This window comes from Macaca thibetana, chromosome 4, assembly GCF_024542745.1.
Source record: "Macaca thibetana thibetana isolate TM-01 chromosome 4, ASM2454274v1, whole genome shotgun sequence".
Classification (NCBI taxonomy): Eukaryota; Metazoa; Chordata; class Mammalia; order Primates; family Cercopithecidae; genus Macaca; species Macaca thibetana.
Window position 1 is genome coordinate 23,184,120 of NC_065581.1, and position 18,375 is coordinate 23,202,494.

At 37.7% G+C, this 18,375-nt stretch overlaps 1 long non-coding RNA gene across 4 annotated transcripts in view; it reads right to left on the reverse strand.

The window, feature by feature from the left end:
* Positions 1-18,375, reverse strand: part of LOC126953006 (uncharacterized) — a 204,104-nt gene that overhangs the window by 168,304 nt on the left and 17,425 nt on the right. For 3 of the 4 annotated variants that reach the window (XR_007725100.1, XR_007725098.1, XR_007725099.1), the window contains one exon: positions 7,708-7,793. This is a non-coding gene — a long non-coding RNA (uncharacterized LOC126953006). Of the gene's footprint in view, positions 1-7,707; positions 7,794-10,362; positions 10,433-18,375 lie in introns of those variants that run through there. The other variant, XR_007725101.1, reaches the window with a different exon arrangement.

Sequence of the window (18,375 nt, forward strand, 5' to 3'; positions counted from 1 at the left end):
GCTCAGTTGTTTTTTTCATTTAACTAATGAGAAAACAGCCCCTGATGAAATGACCTGGCTTGGAGCTTGGCTGGTCACTTAACCTATACTTACTATCCTATTTGTAAGAATTCTTTTCTTGCATAATTCTCAGAATTGCTGTAAGAATCAAATTAAATACTGTATGCAATTTTTTGAAAACAGTAAAACTCAATAATAATAACAGTAATGATTATAAAGATAGCATTTATTGAGCAGCTAGTATGAACCGGGCAATATGATTTACATACATGACCTCACAAATTATTACAACCCTATCAGGAAAGTACACAAACAGGCTCAGAGATTTCTCCTAGGGGCATGAGCTAGCCAGTAGAGGAGCTGGGAGTTGGCGTAGGGATTTCAACACTACACGGAAGCAATCACAGCCCTTTTGAAATGGAGCCCATACTGGACCACAAGGTTCTTACTCACAGTACAAGGTTTTCCCAGTTATAAATTTGTTTCATAGAGTTTTTTGGAAGCCGAAAAACATTGAAACTGCCTATTCCTTTCTAGGCTTAATTTTGATGCATTTACACCTTTCGTGTTGAGGTTTTAACGAGGAATGGAAAAGAAGAAGCTTTCTGACAGTATCGTAGATATTTTCAGCTCACCCCCTTGGTTTCCTATTTGCTGCATGTTTTGCCAACGGAGCCTCAAAGTGTCCAGTGCTATGATATCCACATAAATCTCTCATCACTCTGTGTTCTGCTTCCTTGTTGCCGTAAGCATGAAGCTGTAAACACTCTGTCAGGAATTCAGACGATAACCCAATGATCATGGAATGGCGTCTGCGCATGTGCTGTTGTGTACATGTGCCCAGCAATGTTAAAATGCTGCCACCTTCTGTTTAGCCCATGTGCCGCTGATGTAGCCCATGTGCCGCTGATGTAACCCACCGCTTCCCATGTCCTCTAAGCTGATTTGTACTGATCCTGAATTGTACTTCTGCAATATATAATATGACAAGGAAAATGCAAAGCCTGCCAAAAAATCTTGATTGGCTCAGCTTTTGTGCTGCAGCACTTGAGAAGAACATTCCTACTGCCGTCCCACTAAAGTGCACTCAATACTTCTGACAGTAAATTATCGAAGCAGGAGTTTATCTCAGCATTCATGTGGTGGTTTAACCATTTAAGGATTCAAGAGGGGAAAGCTAAATAGGGTGGGGCTAATGTTCAATTGTTCGGGTGGTCATGGGTTAGTCTCAGGTTTTTTGAATGTTGCAAGGGGTCTAGGTTTATTCTCGGGTGCATTTTCTGCTGAGACACTCACAAGAAATGAAACACAGCCTGGGCAGGATCATCGATTTGTGAGGGAAGAACACCAGCACCTGCATTGTTGTCCAACTGTGGGAGTTGCACTGAACGGTTAGTGTGTACCTGACCCCAGCAAGCTGGGCCTCTGGCAGCTGGCGTATCAAGGACGATCGCCTCTTGCTTATCAGCAGTAAGCTATTTTTCCTCCAGGACAGGAAGCTTATAACAGTTACTGACACCATAGAATGATTCCCTAGATCTGGAACTCGCCAGCCTAAAATGCCAGCCCGAGCCTCTCCCCACAAAATGAACAAGGTTGCATTTTATCTCAGTCCCACAGCCCTACCAAATTAGCTTTGCCCAGGACCATTTTAATAACTAGCACATGACCACCCCATCCATGTGTGTACACTTAGGTCTGGAGAGTAGGGTCTCCTTAAATCATTAAAATACCAGGATTGTTTAGTAAAGCTGGAAAGCAGGAATGGAAAATAGTTTTAGAGGCCAAAACTGTCTAGCTAAGTGCTTGCTGACCAAATTTTTATTGCCTAAGAACCTTATGCCTTATACATGTATGATTACACTCAAATCCTCTCTTGAGTCTTAAATGTATGTATACATACATATTATAATATACATTATATACACATTATAATATATTATAATATATAATATATACACATTATAATATATAATATAAATATACATGAGAGTCAAAGGAATCTGGTTTTACATCTTGTTACTGGATATAAGAAATAAACAAATATATATTATTTCCTACTAAATTGGAACCTATTTTTTTAAAATGCCTAATTTCTCAATTTTTCTTGCCAGTACAAATAATAATATTCTTAATTCCCTTATTTATTTTACTTCACGTATGCATCATTTTTCTAGAAATGCTTCTCTATATTTTAAGAGCTTTGCTTATATTAGATGCTTAACATCAGTTGGAGACAATCTTACTGCTCTTGGACTTTATAAATCCTGAAACGAATTACTAATTTAATAGCAAATAATTTCCAACATAAATGAACAAGCCAGATTTTCATAGTTTTAAGAGAGAATTCTGTGTCCAGGGAAAATTAATATGTAAGTATATGGATTCTATGTAACCCTGTGGTGGATACCCATACAGACAGCAGTCCTCTCCCAGCCCTGGTTGAAATGATGTCAGCAGAGAGCTTCCTGCAGGACAATCTGTGTACTTTTCAGTATGGTCCACAGTCAGGCACTTACAATGAGTCAGACACTGAAAATGACCCTAACTTAGTCCATCTCAGGTGGGCCTAATGTAACAACAATTCAGGTAAGGACAATTTCCACACACTTTGCTACCCAGACTCCCATGCCTTTTAGTAAAATTTACATCTTCCATTTTTTTGAGTTGATCAAATACAAGCATGACTTCCCAGTGCTCTGATTTACTCACATATTCTTTAACAACAAATTGCTTTCTCCTGATAATTGAGCTTCATAATATCGTTCCATTTAATATTTATAAATAATGTAAATATTTATTTACTATATATTTATACGATTAAATATATAATTATATAAATATATCATTATAAGTATTTTATAACATAATTATAAAAATGTTATAATTATATATTTAATCTGTATCCTCAGACAGAATCACACAACCTGGAACTCTAGCACCTTCTTGACAATCTTGCACTGCATCTAAATGATACAATTAAAAGGGAACTGGGAAAGACGTACATTATTTGTCAGATTTGCCAAAGCAGGAAGGAATGAATTTCCTGTAAATCAGATACAGAGAAATGAGTTGTTTTAAAGCTAAATTGGGCAAGGGAGATCTTGATCCAATGCCATCACTATTGATGAAGAAACTGAAGTGCAGAGAATGACTTGGCCATGATGAGCAAATTAGCTTAGTTAGAAATAAACCTAGAACCAAGTCTACTGGCTGGCACCCCTGCTGTCTTTCAACTGCATCATCAATTCTCATGTTGGAGTGCATAAGAGTCACCTATGGAATATGGTTCCAAGACCGACACAAGCCCACACATGAGGGTCCTTAGGTCTCACGTGGACTCTAGCAATCTGTATTTTTAATGAGTTCTCTAGGTGATCATGATGCAAGTGGCCTGAGCATGATTCTTTGAGAAAAGCTGTATTACTTCATGCAGTAGCTTCCTATTTCTTTTTATAGAAAGATTTCTGGAATCTTAACTGAGATATTATCCAAATGTCTAATCAAGGGATCACCAAGTTGAATGGGCTAATATAAGACTTAGTCTCCTTCCTGTTCCTCTACATCCAGACTGTTTAGGCTTATCTATGGAAAGAATTGGTTAACGACAATAAGAAAAAGCCTAAATTTCACCTATGTTCAATTCTGACCTACATACTCACCCACAGCCTCTTCCTAGTAGGACAAGATCTAACCAAGGCCTCCCTTTTCTCATTGGTCTCTCTGAAACCTTTAAACCTTCCAGAAAAATTACCAGTATTTTTTTTTCTACAGAGTGTTCTCATTTCTAAATCAATCTAAGCACTTTGGTAAATATTCTTAACAGATATCCATCTAAGATTCCTCTTATCAGGGTCATAAAAAAGTGCAGATGACGAAACAGAGAAATCGGATTAAATTACAGGAATGGACTCAATGGCGTCACAATTGGAGGTTTTGTCGATTCTGAAGGCCCTGCTACTTTCCTGCTGCATTATTATCTCTCCTGTAAAGTACCAGGAAAGAATTAACTAAATCATAAAAACCATTATGTCCTTCAGTCACTGGCAGACTTTCTTCCACTAGAATTGAACTCCCAAATATGAGGCAAAGCACAGCTGAATAGGAGCTACCTGAATCTCTGCCCCTTTCTCCCACCCCCAGCGAGCTGCAGGCACCAGACAAGATAGATAAAAGTAAAATAGATGCACTTCCTTTTCTTTCTGTGGCAGACAAGGAGCTGTGGCTAGCCTCTCCATTAAAAGTCAGCGAAAAGGTAGACTCGTCCTATTTGATTAGGACTGTCACCGTCACACAGTCGTTGCAATTAGTCCATGCCAGCCTTATTCAGGCCTTGGATTCTTTTCAGAAGTGAAAAAGGGAACACTCGAGGTCTATTGAATCGGAGCGTGGCATCTGCCTCACACCGAGGGGAGAGGTCGGGGTCACTGCTTGATTTTGATAAAGCGTGCCAGATTAATTGTCTTCGGTAATCCTGTTTGTCATGGTAGATATGCAGAGGAGTCTTTGTGGCACAGGCTGACATATGGGCCGGCCTGCTGCTTGCCTATTCAGGGTTCCCAACACATGCTCTCTGCAGCTGGACTGGTTCCCAGAGCCTTGTTCGCCAGAAGAGTGAGGCCTCCTGCTCCTATTAAGCGGGCCCCATCTCCACCACCAGGCTTCCTAATCTTCAAGCCTGCCTGGGCTATTGAAAGGGGCTGCATTATTCAAAAGAGGCCTAAAGAGAAAAAGGGAGAGAAGGGGGCTGGGGAGGAGAGAAAGACGGGGAGCAAGAGGGAGGGAGAAATGCAGGCACCAGAGATAGGAGTGAAAGACTCTCCAGATTGGGGAAGGGGGTGGGGGCAGACAAATATAATTACAAAAAATAGCAGCCATGTCCTTCAGGCAGAGCACTTCAGGAGGCTGATTATAGCTCCTCTCCAAATCCGAATCTATCACCAAATTATACCCTGCCTCTTTTGTAAAATAAATGTTAATAAGAGGTAATTTGGGCCCTGCTGATTGTTAAACTCAATGGAGATAGAATTTTTTTTTCCTCTGTGTGTGTTTATTGTAATATCTGGAGGGCTTTTTTTTTTTCTTCTTCCAAAAAGAATTTATATGCAACCACAAAAGAGGAAACAAACATTCATTGGCCTGACACAATTGCCAGAAAACCAAGAATGGTTTGAGTTTTACAATAAAGGGTGAATGTATAGACTGGAAACTGGCCCTTAACTCCACTAGAACTTTGTAGTTGCTGTTCTCTGGAAGGAATATCCCCTAGAACTGAGAAGAGAGTGGTGCTCCAGGAAGAAGGGGGGCTGCCATCCTCCCTGGTAGGGGGAGGAGTGGTCCTTGCTCTAAATAGCTTTGCCTTTCTTTGGTTAAAAGCAGGACTTTTTTTTTTTTTTTCCATTTACATAATCATTATTTTGAGTTGCTGCCAATTCTTCTGGGGGCTTTTACATTTAAAAGCACAAAAAATAGAGACAATCCTGTGACAGATCTTCTGAAAATGTTCTTACGATGTGTATTTACGAAGAGACCCAGAAATGGAGCAATTAGAAACAATGAATAATAATCTTCTGGGCAGACAAAAGCATAGATGTATTAAAATATAAATCCTTGATCATAACAGCCCTGAAGCAGTCCTTCATGTATCTTTACTGTGTGCTCCTCACATCCACAGGGCAGAGATCCGGGGTCTGGCTGGGCCCAGGCGCTGTGGCTGTCAAGGTTAGTAATGTCTGACCACAGAGGGCTTGGTCTGCGGTTGTTTTTGTTTCTTACACAAATGCTGTGAAGAGGATTTATTCTGATAATTGTATAATAAGAAACAACAGCATTATCTATCATTAGTTTCAGGGAGGACATAATAGATTTTCAAAATAAAAACTAAAAACTGAACTAAGAAGTCATCATTCAACTATTTCTTTACTCTAGATATTAAAAAGAAAAGCTTGTATTTGGGTTTTTTTTTTTTTGTCCCTCTCCTCAAATAGGTAACTACAACATACTTTTTGTTTTGGGGGAATATGTATTTCCACATTTATTTGTTTTACTTCCTACAATGAAACAGTCACCTGACTCAAAGCTGGGCATGGCACAGGGATAGCAAAGAGTCCCTGTGTTTGCAGAGTTTATGTTATATGAGGGTTCACTCTTGTTTCATCAGTGCATAAAACAGTGCCAGGCATATTCTATTAACTCATTAAATTTTATTCATTCGAAAAATTTTAAAAAATGAATAAATGACAAAAACCAAACCAAACCAAAAAACGTGGCATATCTAAGGTAAGCAACTTGTCTTAACTTATGCATTACATTATAAAGAAACAGCAGCAGCAGAAAGAGAAGAAAAGGAAGAGTAGAACCAAGAGAAATAAATTAACATTTCTGAGTACATAGTCTGTGCTAGGTATGTGCCATGTGCTTTATAAGCATTATCTCCTGTAATCTTTAAAAGAGCCTTATGGAAGGGGAGAGTAGACATTCTGCTAGTGCCCTCTGGTGCCTTCGTATTAGTTGTATGATTAAAATCACCTGATTACTCCTTAAAATTGGTTGTAGCTGATGGCCAAGCATCGTTCACTTCTGGGGTCGTGAGGCCAGGGCATCAGTAGTGTTCAAGGCTTCCCAGGTGAATCTAATGAGCATCCAAGATTGCGAATCACTGATTTTAAGTTGTGTTTCTCAAATGTTATTCATACCCACCTGGGAACATTGTTAGGTTGGTTTTTGGCAGGTCCTAGGATTCTATCGTTCTAACAAGTGCCCAGGTGATGCTGATGTTGACTAGTTTCTGAACCTCCTTTTGAGTTGCAAGGCTTTAAAGAGATTGATCAATCTGCCCGGTGGCTGGCCTGACTTTCAAACCCTGGCTTTCCCACCTGAAGATCCTGAGTTCTCCAGTTCTGTGATATTACTGTGTCTCCTACAGATTTAAATCAAGCATTATGAAGCACCATGTGATAGGAAGAACATTCGTCTGCAAGTCAGGAGGTCTGGAGCTTCATTACAGTTCTACTACCCCTAACTTTGGGTCTTGCCTCCCTGAGTTTCAGGTTTTTTCTCTCTAACATATAGGATTTGGAATTGATTGTAGTTGCTGTCCTTGGATTCTCCACATCACCAGTTAAATGCTGTGTCTGAGATCAGACCTTTCCTATAGGGAAAAATGTCACTTTAGGCAGAGCCAGTAACCTTTCTCCCTTCCTTTCTTCCAGCCACTCATGCTGTGGGTTGTCCGGAGAGACTGGTGAGGAGGATGGAGAACTGTCACTTTATGCTTGCCTGCCTGCTTGCCTCCCTCCCTCCCTTCCTTCATTCCTTCCTATGAATATATGTGTTTCATTATCTGTTTGCTACGATGTGAAAGACAGATAAATAGAAAAACACCAGTGTGACTGAAAAGGATCCTTAGTTTGACATCATCTCCAGAACAATACCATATAATATCTCTTACTTCACTTTTCCGTATTTTTTAAACTGCTATTACTTGGGCATGTATTCACTGAAGGAAATAAATTTAAGGGGAAATCGCTGTGGACATTATTTACACTTTAACATGACATGGTGCTTCCAGAACGCCCTGAGGCTATTTGGATAGGGGTTGGAGAAAGGACAAACATACAAATCAGGACACTATGAAGCAAGAGGTACAATACCTAGATGGCTGAAGCACAGATAGAAAACAGATTCAGGAAGGGACAAATAGCATACCTTACTGTCCTTCCAGGTGGGATTTCTAGGGAGATCTGTTTCAGAGTCTTGCAGCCTTTTCAGAGATTGGCACTGGGAGATTCCCCCTGAAGAGAATGGAAAACGACCAACATTTAACTAGCATCTTCTTCCGTCACGTTGGGATGCCCTGAGCCAAACCCCTTTAAACCTGCGTGATTAGGCTCGGTGGGAGCCAGGTGCACTTCTCTGTTCATCAGGAGAACAGAGGCAAATCCTGCCCATCTTCCTCGCATGCATTATATGCAATTATAACACAAAAGTATACCTGTGAATTCCTAAAATAAGTTAGTTTAGGACCCTTGTTTCCTATACCTGGGCTGTAGGAATGAGGTAGAAACTAGGCTTTGTATATTTCAAGAGAACCATAGACCCAAGTAAGTTTTATTACTTCTACATTTACTTTTATTTGACTTATTTATGTCTTAATTTCTTTTCTTTAAATTAGCCAAAAGGCTTCTTTGTGGATTTTCCAGTCATTTTGACAAGTTCGCCTCAGAAAATGCGTGAAAAACAAGTTGTGGTAAAGCAGCAGCCTTCTATCCTAAACACGCCCTGTCAAACAGACACATTATTTAGACCCAGCTTTCACATGTCACTTTATGTCTACTCCAGATCAAGCTATAGCCTTGCTCACAATGCTTTTGCCAAATTTTACAAGGTCAAAAATTACATGATTGGGGGGAAAAACAGCTCAAGGGAAACAGGAGTAAATTATGTTTTATTTAAAGGGTAGCTTTCTTTGAATGAAGCATTATTCCCTTCAAGGCTTTCTCTAATGCTGAAGTTTAGGGAGTCTTGAAGCTTAGAGAAACTTTGCTCATCTATTTAGCCCTCCCCAGTGGGTGAAGGACTCTTATGCCGGTTTTAATGCCTTCTACCAACTCAATAACACTCAACCCCCTAATAGCACTCATGCTGCAGGGTGTCCATAGAGACTGGTCAGGTGGACAGAGAGCTGTATTGTTCAGCCAGGTTACGTATATAAGATTTGAACGGTGGATTATCCTGAGATAATACTGATAAACAACTATTGCCTCTGCCAAACAATAGCACAAATAGAGACACCACTTGATCTCCACCCTCACCCCATGGGATTATTTAAAAGTCTTTCTTCTGTCTGTGATGTACATCTCACTCTAGGGAAAAGACAACGAATTATGTTTAACTATTTTAAAATCTTATAGGTCTGGGCCTGTCCACCAGCAGTTTCCCAATGTCCTTTCATAGTAATCTAGCCTCTTGGAAATGTAAGGACTCTAGAAAGATAAAAAGCAATGGTTTGCCTTATTCTGCGGCACAACTTTCTTTATCAGGACAGGAGATTTCAGGCATTTTTGAGTTATTTAATCCGAGTATGGACGCTTTGCTTCCTATTTTCATTTGTTGCCCTACCTATGCCAAGATCCTGTAGCCATTATCATTAAAACTAATAGTAGAGAATATTACGAGTGGTTATTACCTGCTCAGTTTAATTTCTCACTTTATACCAACTCCAAATTTCACAGGTAGATGCTACCATTTCCTCCATTTCTAGAGGAAGATATGGAGGTTTAGAACAACTTGTTCACAGTCCCACAAGCTACTCTATGGTATTCAGACTTCAAGTCTATTCTTTACCGTGGTATAGCTGAGGCACAAAGAATCAAATAAGCAAGCACTAATAGGACACTTGCAAATATAATGCAAGGCACTGGGTATATATAGATACTTAAAATATATATTTAGTCTCTGCCCTCAAAATGCTAGACTCAAAATAGAGCAATATGACAGAAAAATAAAATCTCAAATAATACTACAAAAATTCATTTTAAAATAGAGAGGGAAATAAAAGATATTCCCTAAATCACAAGGACATTCTGATAAAATGCCAATAAATGATGTATCTAAGCACTATCAATTAAGGGAAATAATTTAGAATCTAGGAGCGGAGATAACAGGAACATTGGAGATTCCACTTTGTTGGGCTGAAGGTTCATATTACTCTGTTTATTTTTTCACATAAATATTTACATATATTGTATCTTTTTTAAAATTGATCTGGGTATACAGTCCTCCCTGAAGCACTAAAAGCTAAGCTGCTAAGAGAATACCTTGCTAACGGAATTTCCAATGTTATAGGCAACTTGTTCTTCTGGGGTAACTGAGTAAAGAGTTTGATCTGCCAGGTTGTTTGTATAATAGAACACTGGAGTTTTAGAATTGATTATGAAAAGATATCTAGTACTTGAGATTATGAAAAGGTAGTAATAAACAATATACAAATGGTTTATATGGATTGTGTTACAAGGCATAATTCTGAGTCTCACATGTTTCCATAAGAACTCTTATGATATATAATTCTGGCTGGATTGACTGGGCAGTCACCAAAATTGATTTCTTTTCATCTGTCTATATCACAGCCTATCTTGTAGTTACCTACGGCTTTTTGACTGACTTTTGACTAATGTAATGTGGACAGATGTGGCATCACCTATTTTCAGTCCAGACCCAGTTACACTTTTCATGCATGCTCTGCCATGCTCTTTCCTATTTCCATCTGGCTGAAATCCAGATGATCCCCTCTCCCCCCCCCGCCCACACACACACACACACACACACACACACACACAAATGGTGTCTTTGGAATGGACATACCGAAGAAAATGAAGCCACAAGATAGAAGGAGCCCACTTGAAGGAGAGCCATTCAACCTGGAACATACCTTAGAATATAGGGAAATTAAAAAGATTTTTATTTGGTTTAGTCACTGACATTTTGAGATTTACCTCTTATAAGACACCAAGCCTTCCTTACAACATACATTGTTATTATTATTTCTCCCATTTTACAGATGAGAAATTGGCACTCAGAAAGGTTAGGTAACTTGCTTAGATTCTCTTGGGGAAACCAAGACTGTAACCCAGGCAATCTGACTCCATACCCTAAATACTTACCCATTATACTAAACTGCAACTTAACTAATTATGTTCTTCTTAGATTTGACGTTAGTTTCACTTCTGGCTAAAACTAGGTGGGTAATGATACTATACAAAATATTCCCTACTATATTCTTTAGAACAAATAAGCTTCCTTGAGCTAAGGAAAATTTCAAGCATCAGTTGGGAGTTACAAAAAGGATGCTAATTTTCATTTTTATACCTTTGTCTCTATAGAGTACTCTGTAGTGCTGAATGTTTGTATTAGTTTTAGGTTTGGGAGCATATCCTAATATTCAGTCTTACCAACTAAAGGCTGGAGCTTGACATTAGTTTCAAGTAAATGCAATGTTAGTATTCCCCATGAACAGTCAACTCTACTGTCGAGAAAGCTGTATACATTTGTGAGTTAGAATAGGAAAAAAAAAGTGAACCAACCAATTTACCAGCCAACAAAGAAAAAATTACAAAAATTCATGAAGGTGGCATTTTTATCCTTATTCTGAGGTTCAGTAGTTTTGAAGGGGAGATTCAACTCTAAAAATAAACATGTTGGAGTAGGTTTCTAAACTGTAGTAATAAAGATAACATAGGTGAGATTGCACGTCAAGGTGGAAGGCCAGAGAGTACTTGGGTAGAGATATTAAATTTCAAGAGATACGTAATTTCAAACTTCTTGGTCTTGGCTAGGGAAGATGATTGCATGCCAAACTCTCTACAAACATAAGGGCACTCCCTCGTGCCTCTCCTTCACCCAACCTACTTCTCAATCTCCGCAGTTTATTTATTTTTCTACAATGGTATTTTCCCTGCCGTATTATATAAGTCCTTTGATGACTGGGGAACTGCTTTTATGGGTATTTTTATCTCTTATATTGTCTGATGTGGTTTGTTTGCTCAGAATAAGCTGTTCAATAAACATCTCCTAAATCAATGAATATCTTAATGGTCTCTAATGTGAAATGGGATTTAATTCACTGCTTGAGTCCCTCACCATAGATAGTACAGATAGCTAAAATATTTTAGGAATCTACTTTGGTAAGCTAAATATTAATCACTGCTTCCCATATAGCTGATTCTATGCCTAAAGGTTCATTTCAAGTCCATAAAGCATACTAATTATTCATGGCATGCAAAAATAAAAACCCATACTTTTTAACCATTAAGATTTCAAATAACTACAGAACAAAATGAAAGGTTGGAAAGGTTGGTATACCATCTCTGAAAGTAAAAGCTAACATAAAATGATTAACAAAAAAATATGAGCGCATGCAAAACTGGTTAAATCCAAGTAATAGTTGTAGACTAGTTAATTGTGCTGTGTCAATCAATTTCTTGGTTTGGTAATGCACTTTAGTATGTAAGTTACCATTGAGGGGAAGCTGGGTGACAGGCAGAAGGGACTTACTGCAACATTTTTGCAAATTGTTGTGAGTGTAGAATCATTTCAAAATAGAAAGTTGCAAAAAGTAGGATACAACTCTTATAGTGATAGAAGACATGAGAAAATATGAGTACCTTTTAAATTTGTAATATTCATTTTGTTAACAAAGGATATTTGAGAAGTTTTGCATTGGGAATCAGTATTAAAGCCTCTTACATTTCTGGCTAATTTAGTTCAGTCTAGCCATTCTTTTAAATAACACGGAGTGTCAGGGATTATAAGAAAATATATTTTAGTAAGTACTTTTGGTTTTTGACTGCCAAATATTGTATTTATGTAAAAATAATTCATTTCTTCGGATTTTATGCAAACTATGTTGACTGTATAGCTTTCAAACTCATTTAATACTGAGAAATTTGATACTGTTTTTATTGTATTGATGGCAGAGTTTACTGCTTAATGTTTTAAATATGTTCTCACTGATTAAGGTATTAGAGATTACTGCCATCTCAATGATAATGTTAGAATCTTATGTTTTTAATACAATCCATTGAAACGGTATTATACACAGAGTTTAAATTAACCAAATAAAATCTTTCATACAAAGACACATACACATAGACATTCATATACTGATATGCTCACAGATACAATTATCTCAAGAACTTAGATGCATCCAATGAGGAAAAGCAACTTCTATTTCATTCTAGAATTCTCACGTAAGCTATTTCATCTTTTTGCTTATAATTTCATTTGCTTAGATATATCCAGGCCACATTCTTACAAACTTTAGTGACATTCTGAGGACTATATTAAATAGGATATCCTTCCATAACTAGATTTTAAAGACAGAAGAGACTTCAGAAAGAATAAAATCTAACTGGCTCCTTTTATAGAATGAGACAGAGGGTCAGCCATGCCAAGTGGTTTAGCTGCATGGTGTGGATTAAAAAACAGCATTCTGATTTTCAGAATAGTGTACATTTCACTGTCTGGTATTTCCTCATGAGAGACAATGTAGAAAATTCCAAATCTCAGAGATGAAAAGTTCTCTTTCAGATGATTTCTTCACATTAATTCTATATATGAGTGGCCCAGTGTTGCCATTTATCAACATTGATACATGTTGTGTCTCACTTCTTCCCTTTCTGATTAATCAGACTACAGGGAAAAAAAAAAAAAAAAGGAAAATACCTAGGACTTGCTTAGTCCAGAAATGTAGCAAGAAGAAGAAAGAGACTTGAGAATTATGTCAAGGTGCTTTTCTCCCCAGTGTCGTGGTTCATCTTGATGTGGAGAATTGCTCTGTCAAAAAGAATCTTCATGTAATTGTCAGGCCAGAAAACTGCAACAGGCATGTGTTGGCATTCTGTGATTGGTGAGCTATCTATTGCTTTTATACTTCAAAACTAATTGGCATCTAATTTAATTACTTTATTTAAAATGAATTTAGTTATTTATTTTGAAGTCCTTTCTGGATGGCATTCCAAATGCATTCAGTTTTGAAAAAGCAGAATTATAAACCTTTTTTAGTCTATAAAAATCTGTTCTGTTATTCTGAGCCTTGTTTTGTGACCATCCTCCTTTCCTATATTCTTTATCAGACACCATTATCCTCTATCATAAAAATCTCCTCATTACATACAATTTCCTTTATATTTGAGGAGGTACCCTTGACCCTTGCTAAGATTTAAGGGGCATTTTAGTTTTACCTACAACATGTTTTTCAAATTGTTTCTTAGTTTATTTGTTAGTTTTGTTTTTTGATAACATTTAAATAAATAGTTATTCTAGTTTAATATGATGATTTTACAGGGCTGACTTTTGTCAAGTAATCTAATCTTTTTTCCTTATACAGAGGAATTATATCTTAACTTGGAAGCTTTGAACTTGCCAGCATTAGTTAGAAATGAGAATATTATTTTTAATGTACTAAAGAAAAGAGAAGAGGCCTCAGTGACTACTTTCTCTTCCAGATAAATTCCCAAGCCAGGATTTCACAAAGATGATTTCCATGTAAAAATTAAAGAACCTTACTGTGAAGTAAATAATAATGAAGGTATGGGGGCAGTGGAGGGACATGACATCCGGTCTTTTTTTTTTTTTTTTTTTTTGAGATGGAGTCTCGCTCTGTTACCCAGACTTGAGTGCAGTGGTGCGATCTCGGCTCACTGCAACCTCTCCGCCTCCTGGGTTCCCCCGCCATTCTCCTGACTCAGCCTCCTGAGTAGCTGGGACTACAGACTCCCGCTACCATTCCCAGCTAAGTTTTTTGTATTTTTAGTAGAGACAAGGTTTCACCATGTTAGTCAGGATGGTCTCCATCTCCTGACCTCGTGATCTGCCCGCCTCAGCTTTCCAAAGACATCTGGACCTTTTGAAAATAAATTAACCTCGCAAACTTCCAAGTAATAAACAAAGTCATTAGGTAAGTTTTCATTTGTCCCTGGATCCACAAAAGGTCCAGAATATGTTAGACAGTTGAAACTTTAAGCGAGGATAAGAAGCTAGAAACAATTTAAGAAACAGACAGCGGCTAAGATTTTCCTTGTTAGGAAGCATCTAATTTGATGCAGAAAAGAATTTGTTTAATAGTTTTCTGATGGAGAGTCAAACACTTTACTAGAGAATGCTGAGTGTCACATAGGGTAATATGTGTTCAATGCTAATGCATTAATATTTTCAGAAGTTGCACATTGCTTACCATATAAGTAAACAAAAAAGTTTCTTAAATGAATGTGACAATTTGATATTTATAGACATAAGCTCTTACATCATTAGGGAATATTACAAATAGGGCAAGAATACATACATGTACATAAGCTATACACTGTGTGTGGAACATTAGGATGATTTTTGCCTTAAATTGTCAGTATTTGATCTTGTTCAACAGGACATGGCTGATCTGTTCTTCTATTTTTCTTCTTTTTGACCCTCTTTCTCTTTTGATTTGTTTGGGTATTTTTGTTTGACCTTTCTTCTCCTTTCCCTATCCTTTTCTTTGCTGTGTACAGCCTTCTCCTAAGTTCCAGAGAGAGATACTACAAAAACCATCTGGACTGTTCTTACCTAGACATCATGGAAATCGGGCAGGGGAAATCTGAAAGATAGAACATTGACCCAAGAGAGATAAAATCTGAAGTTTTTATTTCTCATTCTGTAATTTTAATCTCTTTGGATTCTTTTTTATAGTTTCCATGTCTCTGCTGAAATTATCACTGAATTATCTGCTGAAATTATACAGGTTATTTACCTTTTTCACATGAGTGTTTCATCATAGTCAATTTAAAGTTCATATGTGGTAATCCCAAAATTCATACCTTTTCTTATTCAGCTACCATTGATTATTTCCTTTCTTAACTCTTGGTGACTTCTTATTGTTTTCTTTTGTGTATGTTTTTGTTCTTAATTGTTTGCTGAACATTTTTATGAAAATACAATAGAAACTGAAGTAATTGATACCTATCTCCAGAAAAAACATGGCCCTTCTGTCAGTTTGCTAGAGTAGGGGCTGGGTCAATACACTTGGTAGTTGAGGTCTGGGATTTGTTAGAATGCCAATTTAACTTAGTTCAACATTGTAGTCAAATGTCTTGAGGGTAGGCTTGACCTAGGATTTAACCCTCATTGAGGTTATCAAGAGCTGCCTGTGGTCCACAGAAGAGCTGCTTCCTTTCCAAACTGTGGGTGATCCCTTTCTACATCGCCACTTGCTACCACCATTTTGGATATCTGGAACGCTTTCTTTTCTCTCTAGTACTGCGTGCTGTGTTGAGGGTGATCTCTTTCAGCTCTTCCGAGCCACCCTCAGCCTTTGACCTCAGCTGTGGTTGCCCTACCATCTGTGAGGCTGGTATTGCCAGCCTCACAGGGGTATTTCTTATCAACCTCCTTAGCTGAAAGCACAAAGTACCTCAAAAGCTTTCTCTCAGCTCTCTTTCCCTGCTTCTGTATTTGGTGTGCTGATATTAGCACTCATTAAATATTTGAGACTGCCCAGGATTCACCTGGGTTCAAATCTGCCATGTCAGTCCACATATGACCACTAAAAGTCTAAGTGTTACACTCCTTTCTCCTGAATCCTGTCCATGGAAACTTTATTCCCACTCCCATCCATTTTAGGCAGCAATGAGAGAGGTCTAGAATTTTTTCCCCTCTTGTAAAGGCTTTGCCACTTTCTAGAGTTTAGTTCTTTTATGTTTGTGTGAGTCCTATTCTTTCTGGTAAGTTTTACAACTATGTTTATGTAACCTATCTGGTTTGTTTCAATTGTAAAGATGAAAGCAACAGCCTTTTGAGATATCAACATCTGAAACAGAAGAATGTATAATGATCTGTATACATTCTTTATAGCAACCTCCAGTACCTAATATGCAGTGTTATAAAATAGGCACTCAATAAATGTTTGCTGAATAAATATGGATAAGAAAGCAAATTTATTCTCTTTTACACCAGAGTGCAGTAGAACTAGGAGCAAGGGATGAAATTATAGAGAAGTAAATTTGGATGAATATAAAAATGTATTGCATAAGAAATTTGGCTATCAAAAAGTTGACAAGCCTTACTTCAGATGTAATACATCACAAATTATTGAAAGAACTTAGATAAAGATTTTAGGGAATAAATAGAGGTCTATGAACCACATGAATTCTTCTTGTTAGATGATTAAATCTTTGTAACTCAGTGATTTTATATTATTGCAGTCAAAGCAAGATTTGTATTTGTAAACCATGTAAAATGGGCCAAATATTTTCACACGCTACTCATACACACAAAGAAAACGTAGCTTCTAAGTGTCTACAATGTCATTTTCTTTACCAGCTTCCACGCCGTAGGGCCACTGGGACAAAAACAAATAATAAATTTTGTGAACTTGCCCAATGCATAGTATCTTAATTTATGGGGAATTGATGAGTCTTTTGAATGATTTTGTCTCTCTTGTGTCTCAATCTTTCAGATTCCACCTGCCTAATCTTCTCCATGATGTCTAGGTGAGAACAGTCAGGATGGTCCTCTTAGTATCTCTCTCTGGTTCCTTGTCTGATGAGGTTCCTGGATCTTACCTGGAGATCCAAGTCCTATGTAGCATTTGGGGTATTTTTTGGCAGGAACTAGACACCACTATTCTACCACCAGCCTTAGGTAATGAAGTGCCGCATACTATTACCTCTTTGTCTGTATTCACAACCTTCTACTGGTCTATCAGCCTTTTCCACCTTCCTCTAGACCCTGTGCAGACCCTAGGAAGCCAAAGAACCCAGAGACTCATCCTCAAGCTAGTCTATTCCACCCATCCTTTATTTATTTGTTTGTTTGTTTTTGAACTGGCTTCTGGCAGGGCTTGACATATAGCCTTTGCAATGTATGTCATTACTGATCCTTCCCCCAGTTTGAAAGTGAGGACCGCATGTCCTATCCATCAGCCCTCAAACTCCATGTCCAGCTTTCTCCTTTCTCCATGTCCCAGCTTTCTCCTTGGGAGGAGGAATGGCCTCCTGATATGTGGGAAATTACTTTGAGGCAATGGTTGCCTCTAAGTATACAACCAGACAAATTATACCCAAGTCATGGGAGCAGAAAGTCTCATAGCCTCAAAGTGAAATGAGCCAATCACATGGGTTACTTAATTTAAAACACAAAATGAGGAGCATAGGAAAAGAAAGAGAGTAACTCACACTCACTGAATTCTAGGTTATCTGCAATATTCATAAATTCTATTTCTTTCTCTGTGGCATAAGCTTTCCACAACAATGGTGTAATTATGAGGACTGGAGTTTAGGTTTTACATGGGAGTCCAGCAGACGGAATGTGCCTGGGACCAACACAAATACTCACATACTCATTGCATCAGAGAGACCCAGGGGTAGGTATAGCTGACCGTATCTCAGAACTATAGTTTATCCGTGACTGTTGAGTGGCCACAGGTTTTTATTTGAGTGTCTCATGAAAAGAACATTTAAATTAAGAATCTCTACCACCAATGGGTTTCTGACATAAGACTTCATGCATATTAAATGATCCATAAGCCTCGTATATTTGGTGCATCATGAATATTTAGTTTTCACTTTGTACTTCCATCCCTTTCTATCTTTGTTAGCACACCTATATTACAATTATTTTGTATTTGTTTCACATAGCAAGGATATATGATTAAGAAAAAATGTAAATGTCTATTCAGTATTTTTAAAACATTACCTCAATCATACAGGTAATGATTAATATTCTATCATTTTATGTTTTCAGAAACAAAGAAATGATTTATTCAATTGATAATTATGAGTCTGCTCTGTATCATACGCTATAGTGGATATGTGAAATGCAACCATGAACTAGACTGTTTCTTAACTC